This window comes from Rutidosis leptorrhynchoides, chromosome 5 (assembly GCF_046630445.1).
Source record: "Rutidosis leptorrhynchoides isolate AG116_Rl617_1_P2 chromosome 5, CSIRO_AGI_Rlap_v1, whole genome shotgun sequence".
In the NCBI taxonomy this organism is placed as follows: domain Eukaryota; kingdom Viridiplantae; phylum Streptophyta; class Magnoliopsida; order Asterales; family Asteraceae; genus Rutidosis; species Rutidosis leptorrhynchoides.
Genome location: NC_092337.1, coordinates 289,402,196 through 289,411,126, shown reverse-complemented (window position 1 = coordinate 289,411,126; position 8,931 = coordinate 289,402,196).

The following is an 8,931-nucleotide window of genomic DNA, read 5'->3' as shown; positions in this document are numbered from 1 at the left end:
ATCTGCTTACGTTTTATTTGATTCGGGTGCGGATAGAAGCTATATGAGTAGAGATTTTTGTGCTAAATTAAGTTTTCCATTGACGCCTTTGGATAGTAAATTTTTACTTGAATTAGCAAATGGTAAATTAATTTCAGCAGATAATATATGTCGGAATCGAGAAATTAAACTGGTTAGCGAAACATTTAAGATTGATTTGATACCAGTAGAGTTAGGGAGTTTTGATGTGATAATCGGTATGGACTGGTTGAAAGAAGTGAAAGCAGAGATCGTTTGTTACAAAAATGCAATTCGCATTATACGAGAAAAAGGAAAACCCTTAATGGTGTACGGAGAAAAGGGCAACACGAAGCTACATCTTATTAGTAATTTGAAGGCACAAAAACTAATAAGAAAAGGTTGCTATGCTGTTCTAGCACACGTCGAGAAAGTACAAACTGAAGAAAAGAGCATCAATGATGTTCCCATTGCAAAAGAATTTCCCGATGTATTTCCGAAAGAATTACAGGGATTACCCCCACATCAATCCGTTGAATTTCAAATAGATCTTGTACCAGGAGCTGCACCAATAGCTCGTGCTCCTTACAGACTCGCACCCAGCGAGATGAAAGAACTGCAAAGCCAATTACAAAAACTTTTAGAGCGTGGTTTCATTCGACCAAGCACATCACCGTGGGGAGCTCCTGTTTTGTTTGTCAAGAAGAAAGATGGTACATTCAGGTTGTGTATCGACTACCGAGAGTTGAACAAACTTACCATCAAGAATCGCTACCCACTACCGAGAATCGACGACTTATTTGATCAACTACAAGGCTCGTCTGTTTATTCAAAGATTGACTTACGTTCCGGGTATCATCAAATGCGGGTGAAAGAAGATGATATTCCAAAGACTGCTTTCAGAACACATTACGGTCATTACGAGTTTATGGTCATGCTGTTTGGTTTAACTAATGCACCAGCTGTGTTCATGGACCTTATGAACCGAGTGTGTGGACCATACCTTGACAAGTTTGTAATTGTTTTCATTGATGACATACTTATTTACTCAAAGAATGACCAAGAACACGGTGAACATTTGAGAAAGGTGTTAGAAGTATTGAAGAAGGAAGAATTGTACGCTAAGTTTTCAAAGTGTGCATTTTGGTTGGAAGAAGTTCAATTCCTCGGTCACATAGTGAACAAAGAAGGTATTAAGGTGGATCCGGCAAAGATAGAAACTGTTGAAAAGTGGGAAACCCCGAAAACTCCGAAACACATACGCCAGTTTTTAGGACTAGCTGGTTACTACAGAAGGTTCATCCAAGACTTTTCCAGAATAGCAAAACCCTTGACTGCATTAACGCATAAAGGGAAGAAATTTGAATGGAATGATGAACAAGAGAAAGCGTTTCAGTTATTGAAGAAAAAGCTAACTACGGCACCTATATTGTCATTGCCTGAAGGGAATGATGATTTTGTGATTTATTGTGACGCATCAAAGCAAGGTCTCGGTTATGTATTAATGCAACGAACGAAGGTGATTGCTTATGCGTCTAGACAATTGAAGATTCACGAACAAAATTATATGACGCATGATTTGGAATTAGGCGCGGTTGTTTTTTCATTAAAGACTTGGAGGCACTACTTATATGGGGTCAAAAGTATTATATATACCGACCACAAAAGTCTTCAACACATATTTAATCAGAAACAACTGAATATGAGGCAGCGTAGGTGGATTGAATTGTTGAATGATTACGACTTTGAGATTCGTTACCACCCGGGAAAGGAAAATGTGGTAGCCGATGCCTTGAGCAGGAAGGACAGAGAACCCATTCGAGTAAAATCTATGAATATAATGATTCATAATAACCTTACTACTCAAATAAAGGAGGCGCAACAAGGAGTTTTAAAAGAGGGAAATTTAAAGGATGAAATACCCAAAGGATCGGAGAAGCATCTTAATATTCGGGAAGACGGAACCCGGTATAGGGCTGAAAGGATTTGGGTACCAAAATTTGGAGATATGACAGAAATGGTACTTAGAGAAGCTCATAAAACCAGATACTCAATACATCCTGGAACGGGGAAGATGTACAAGGATCTCAAGAAACATTTTTGGTGGCCGGGTATGAAAGTCGATGTTGCTAAATACGTAGGAGAATGTTTGACGTGTTCTAAGGTTAAAGCTGAGCATCAGAAACCATCAGGTCTACTTTAACAACCCGAAATCCCAGAATGGAAATGGGAAAACATTACCATGGATTTCATCACTAAATTGCCAAAGACTGCAAGTGGTTTTGATACTATTTGGGTAATAGTTGATCGTCTCACCAAATCAGCACACTTCCTGCCAATAAGAGAAGATGACAAGATGGAGAAGTTAGCATGACTGTATTTGAAGGAAGTCGTCTCCAGACATGGAATACCAATCTCTATTATCTCTGATAGGGATGGCAGATTTATTTCAAGATTCTGGCAGACATTACAGCAAGCATTAGGAACTCGTCTAGACATGAGTACTGCCTATCATCCACAAACTGATGGGCAGAGCGAAAGGACGATACAAACGCTTGAAGACATGCTACGAGCATGTGTTATTGATTTCGAAAACAATTGGGATCGACATCTACCGTTAGCAGAATTTTCCTACAACAACAGCTACCATTCAAGCATTGAGATGGCGCCATTTGAAGCACTTTATGGTAGAAAGTACAGGTCTCTGATTTGTTGGAGTGAAGTGGGGGATAGACAGATTACGGGTCCGGAGATTATACAAGAAATTACCGAGAAGATCATCCAAATTCAACAACGGTTGAAAACCGCCCAAAGTCGACAAAAGAGCTACGCTGACATTAAAAGAAAAGATATAGAATTTGAAATTGGAGAGATGGTCATGCTTAAAGTTGCACCTTGGAAAGGCGTTGTTCGATTTGGTAAACGAGGGAAATTAAATCCAAGGTATATTGGACCATTCAAGATTATTGATCGTGTCGGACCAGTAGCTTACCGACTTGAGTTACCTCAACAACTCGCGGCTGTACATAACACTTTCCACGTCTCGAATTTGAAGAAATGTTTTGCTAAAGAAGATCTCACTATTCCGTTAGATGAAATCCAAATCAACGAAAAACTTCAATTCATCGAAGAACCCGTCGAAATAATGGATCGTGAGGTTAAAAGACTTAAGCAAAACAAGATACCAATTATTAAGGTTCGATGGAATGCTCGTAGAGGACCCGAGTTCACCTGGGAGCGTGAAGATCAGATGAAGAAGAAATACCCGCATCTATTTCCAGAAGATTCGTCAACACCTTCAACAGCTTAAAATTTCGGGACGAAATTTATTTAACGGGTAGGTACTGTAGTGACCCGAACTTTTCCATGTTTATATATATTAATTGAGATTGATATTTACATGATTAAATGTTTCCAACATGTTAAGGAATCAAACTTGTTAAGACTTGATTAATTGAAATATGTTTCATATAGACAATTGACCACCCAAGTTGACCGGCGATTCACGAACGTTAAAACTTGTAAAAACGACATGATGATATATATATGGATATACATATGGTTAACATGAGATTATGATAAGTAAGTATCTCCATAAGTATATTAACAATGAGTTATATACATATAAACAAGACTACTAACTTAAGGATTTCGAAACGAGACATATATGTAACGATTATCGTTGTAACGACATTTAAATGTATATATATCATATTAAGATATATTAATATATCATAATATCATGATAATATAATAATTTAACATCTCATTAGATATAATAAATAATGGGTTAACAACATTAATTGAGATCGTTAACTTAAAGGTTTCAAAACAACACTTACATGTAACGACTAACGATGACTTAACGACTCAGTTAAAATGTATATACATGTAGTGTATTTAGATGTATTAAAATAATTTTGGAAGACTTCAAGACATATATCAAAACACTCATACTTAATGAAAATGGTTACAGTTACTTTCCCATTCTTTTCTTTCATCAAGAATTCTAGTCGTATTCTTACCCGTATTATACACAGCTTCAAAACGTACTTACTATGGGTATATACCAATAGGAACTAGCATGGGATTCCACTCTTGATTATGTCATGTATGACTAATCAATTTTAACTTCTACCATGAGCTAGTCAACTAACTAGAACTCTTTTTAAGCCCACTCACCACTCACCAATTACCACTCATCATTCACTCCATTTCACTTCCAATTCTCTTTTTAATTCTCTCTCAACACACACACACTATTATGAATGTATTTTTCCAGTATTTAATCATCATCTTCATCAAAAATTACTTCAAGAATCAAGCTATAATCATCATAGGAAGAACACTTCAAGAACACTTCAAAAATCCCTTCAAGTTTACTAATTTACTTCCAAGCTTTCTAATCCATTCCAAGTAATCATCTAAGATCAAGAAACCTTTGTTATATACAGTAGGTTATCTTTCTTATTCAAGGTAATATTCATATTCAAACTTTGATTCAATTTCTATAACTATAAACTATCTTAATTCGAGTAAAAATCTTACTTGAACTTGTTTTTGTGTCATGATCCTACTTCAAGAACTTTCAAGCCATCCAAGATCCTTTGAAGCTAGATCATTTCTTGTCACTTCCAGTAGGTTTACCTACTAAACTTGAGGTATTAATGATGTTCATAACATCATTCGATTCATATATATAAAACTATCTTATTCGAAGGTTTAAACTCGTAATCACTAGAACATAGTTTAGTTAATTCTAAACTTGTTCGCAAACAAAAGTTAATCCTTCTAACTTGACTTTTAAAATTAACTAAACACATGTTCTATATCTATATGATATGCTAACTTAATGATTTAAAACCTGGAAACACGAAAAACACCGTAAAATCGGATTTACGCCGTCGTAGTAACACCGCGGGCTGTTTTGGGTTAGTTAATTAAAAACTATGATAAACTTTGATTTAAAAGTTGTTATTCTGAGAAAATTATTTTTATTATGAACATGAAACTATATCCAAATATTATGGTTAAACTCAAAGTGGAAGTATGTTTTCTAAAATGGTCATCTAGACGTCGTTCTTTCGACTGAAATGACTACCTTTACAAAAACGATTTGTAACTTATTTTTCCGACTATAAACCTATACTTTTTCTGTTTAGATTCATAAAATAGAGTTCAATATGAAACCATAGCAATTTGATTCACTCAAAACGGATTTAAAATGAAGAAGTTATGGGTAAAACAAGATTGGATAATTTTTCTCATTTTAGCTACGTGAAAATTGGTAACAAATCTATTCCAACCATAACTTAATCAACTTGTATTGTATATTATGTAATCTTGAGATACCATAGACACGTATACAATGTTTCGACCTATCATGTCGACACATCTATATATATTTCGGAACAACCATAGACACTCTATATGTGAATGTTGGAGTTAGCTATACAGGGTTGAGGTTGATTCCAAAATATATATAGTTTGAGTTGTGATCAATACTGAGATACGTATACACTGGGTCGTGGATTGATTCAAGATAATATTTATCGATTTATTTCTGTACATCTAACTGTGGACAACTAGTTGTAGGTTACTAACGAGGACAGCTGACTTAATAAACTTAAAACATCAAAATATATTAAAAGTGTTGCAAATATATTTTGAACATACTTTAATATATATGTATATATTGTTATAGGTTCGTGAATCAACAGTGGCCAAGTCTTACTTCTCGACGAAGTAAAAAATCTGTGAAAGTGAGTTATAGTCCCACTTTTAAAATCTAATATTTTTGGGATGAGAATACATGCAGGTTTTATAAATGATTTACAAAATAGACACAAGTACGTGAAACTACATTCTATGGTTGAATTATCGAAATCGAATATGCCCCTTTTTATTAAGTCTGGTAATCTAAGAATTAGGGAACAGACACCCTAATTGACGCGAATCCTAAAGATAGATCTATTGGGCCTAACAAACCCCATCCAAAGTACCGGATGCTTTAGTACTTCGAAATTTATATCATATCCGAAGGGTGTCCAGAAATGATGGGGATATTCTTATATATGCATCTTTTTAATGTCGGTTACCAGGTGCTCACCATATGAATGATTTTTTATCTCTATGTATGGGATGTGTATTGAAATATGAAATCTTGTGGTCTATTGTTACGATTTGATATATATAGGTTAAACCTATAACTCACCAACATTTTTGTTGACGTTTAAAGCATGTTTATTCTCAGGTGAATATTAAGAGCTTCCGCTGTTGCATACTAAAATAAGGACAAGATTTGGAGTCCATGTTTGTATGATACTGTGTAAAAACTGCATTCAAGAAACTGATTTCGATGTAACATATTTGTATTGTAAACCATTATGTAATGGTCATGTGTAAACAGGATATTTTAGATTATCATTATTTGATAATCTACGTAAAGCTTTTTAAACCTTTATTTATGAAATAAAGGTTATGGTTTGTTTTAAAAATGAATGCAGTCTTTGAAAAATGTCTCATATAGAGGTCAAAACCTCGCAACGAAATCAATTAATATGGAACGTTTTTAATCAATAAGAACGGTACATTTCAGCAGGTACGGCTAGAGGTCACAATTATTTGATGACCAATGAGGAAGCCAAGCAATCTAGCGAAGTTGTCTCAGGTACTTTCATGGTTAATTCCAATCCGGCAAGGATACTCTTTGATAGTGGGGCAAACTTGTCGTTTGTGTCACCAAAATTTGTGCCTAAACTTAATAAACCGTTAGCTAAGTTAAGTCGTTCGATAGAAGTTGAAATAGCGGACGGCAAGATGGTGCTAGTGGTTGATGTGTGTAAAAATTGTAATGTTGTGTTTGGTGCCGAAAACTTTAAAATCGATCTCATCCCGATGACTTTGGGTGATTTTGATATCATCGTTGGTATGGATTGGCTCGATCATAATAGAGCCGATATTGCATGCCATGAAAAATCTATTCGAGTGAAGACCCCTAGTGGGGGAGAGTTAATTATTCATGGCGATAAACGAAGAAGACTTGTGCCGATATGCACTTTTGCACGGTCACGTCGTTTTCTTGTTGGTGGTGGCATGGCTTTTCTTACCCATGTTGTTGATACTCGAGATGATCCACCATCCATTCGTGAAATTCCGGTGGTGAATGAATTTGAAGACGTTTTTCCGGATGAATTACTGGGTGTTACTTCAGAAAGACAAGTAGAATTTCGCATTGAGTTGGTTCCGGGGGCTACCCCCATTGCTAAAAATCCTTATCGTTAACGCCAACGGAAATGTAAGAGTTCTTAAATCAAACCCAAGAGTTGCTTGAGAAGGGTTTTATTCGACCGAGTGCTTCGCCATGGGGCGCTCCGGTTTTATTCGTGAAGAAAAAGGATGGTAGTATGAGGATGTGCATCGATTATCGGGAGTTGAGAAAGTGACGATCAAGAATTGTTATCCATTGCCTAGGATTGACGATTTGTTCGACCAACTCCAAGGTACAACGTATTTCTCTAAAATCGACCTACGGTCCGGCTATCACCAAATGCGGGTTCGTGAGGAAGACATCGAGAAAACGGCTTTTCGAATACGTTATGGGCATTTTGAATTCGTAGTTATGCCTTTTGGTCTTACGAATGCACCGGCAGCATTCATGGATCTTATGAACAGAGTGTGCCAACCTATGCTGGACAAGTCGGTAATTGTGTTCATCGACGACATACTTGTCTATTCGAAGAGTATGAAGGAACATGAACATCATTTGCGGAGTGTGTTAAAGACATTGCGGAAGGAGAAGTTGTATGCTAAATTCTCCAAATGTGAATTTTGGCTAAGGGAAGTTCAATTCCTTGGCCACATTGTGAACGAAAATGGTATTCAAGTAGATCCGGGGAAGATAGAGACGGTAAAGAGTTGGGGACGACCAACTACGCCTACGGAAATCCGAAGTTTTCTCAGATTGGCCGGTTATTATCATCGGTTTATCCAAGACTTTTCTAAGATCGCTTCTCCATTGACGAAATTGACGAGAAAGAACGCGAGATTTAATTGGGAGAACGAGCAAGAAATTACTTTTCAATTGTTAAAAGAGAAGTTGTGTCAAGTTCCGGTGCTAGTTTTGCCAAAAGGGGTGGAAGACATGATGGTCTATTATGATGCTTCTTTAAATGGGCTCGGTTGTGTTTGATGTGTGCAGCGGGGTGTACGAAATAGTATTAATTTAAATACGAAATACGACGAAATATTACACAAGTTTTAATTATTTATTTACAAAATGGATATACCTAAACCTTGCTACAAAACTATAGGCAGTGTACCTAATCGTAGAGTAGTATAGTTTTTAGTAAGTCCGGTTCGTTCCACAGGGAGCGGGCTTATTGCACACTATATTTTTAAACAATTATATTTGTACAAAATATATTATATTGATAATATATAAAAGGGGGTTTACCGTTTAATGACTGGTTTGTCGATTTTATATTTTAAGTTACAATTAAAACCTAATGCAAAATATAAATGACGTTAATTAAAGTAGCGAAAAATAAATGACAATAAATAAATGACGTTAAATAAAATAGCGAGTAAATAAAAGTACAATGAAATATGAAATAAAATATATTATGCTTATTTAAACTTCCGTAACCATGATGGTTGACGTGTTGATTTTAATTTTATGCCCATGGGTTAATTGTCCTTTGTCCTGGATTATTTAATATGTCCGTCTGGTTTTTGTCCATAACAGTCCATCGATCATAAATTTAAAGTGCGAGTGTCCTCGTCAAATTATCCTTATACCCGAAGTCAAATATTCCAACTAATTGGGGACTTAAACTGTAACAAGGTTTTAATACTTTGTTTAATAATTACACCAGGATATCGACTGCGTGTAATCCAAGGTTTTAATACTTTGTTATCAATTATGCCAAGTGT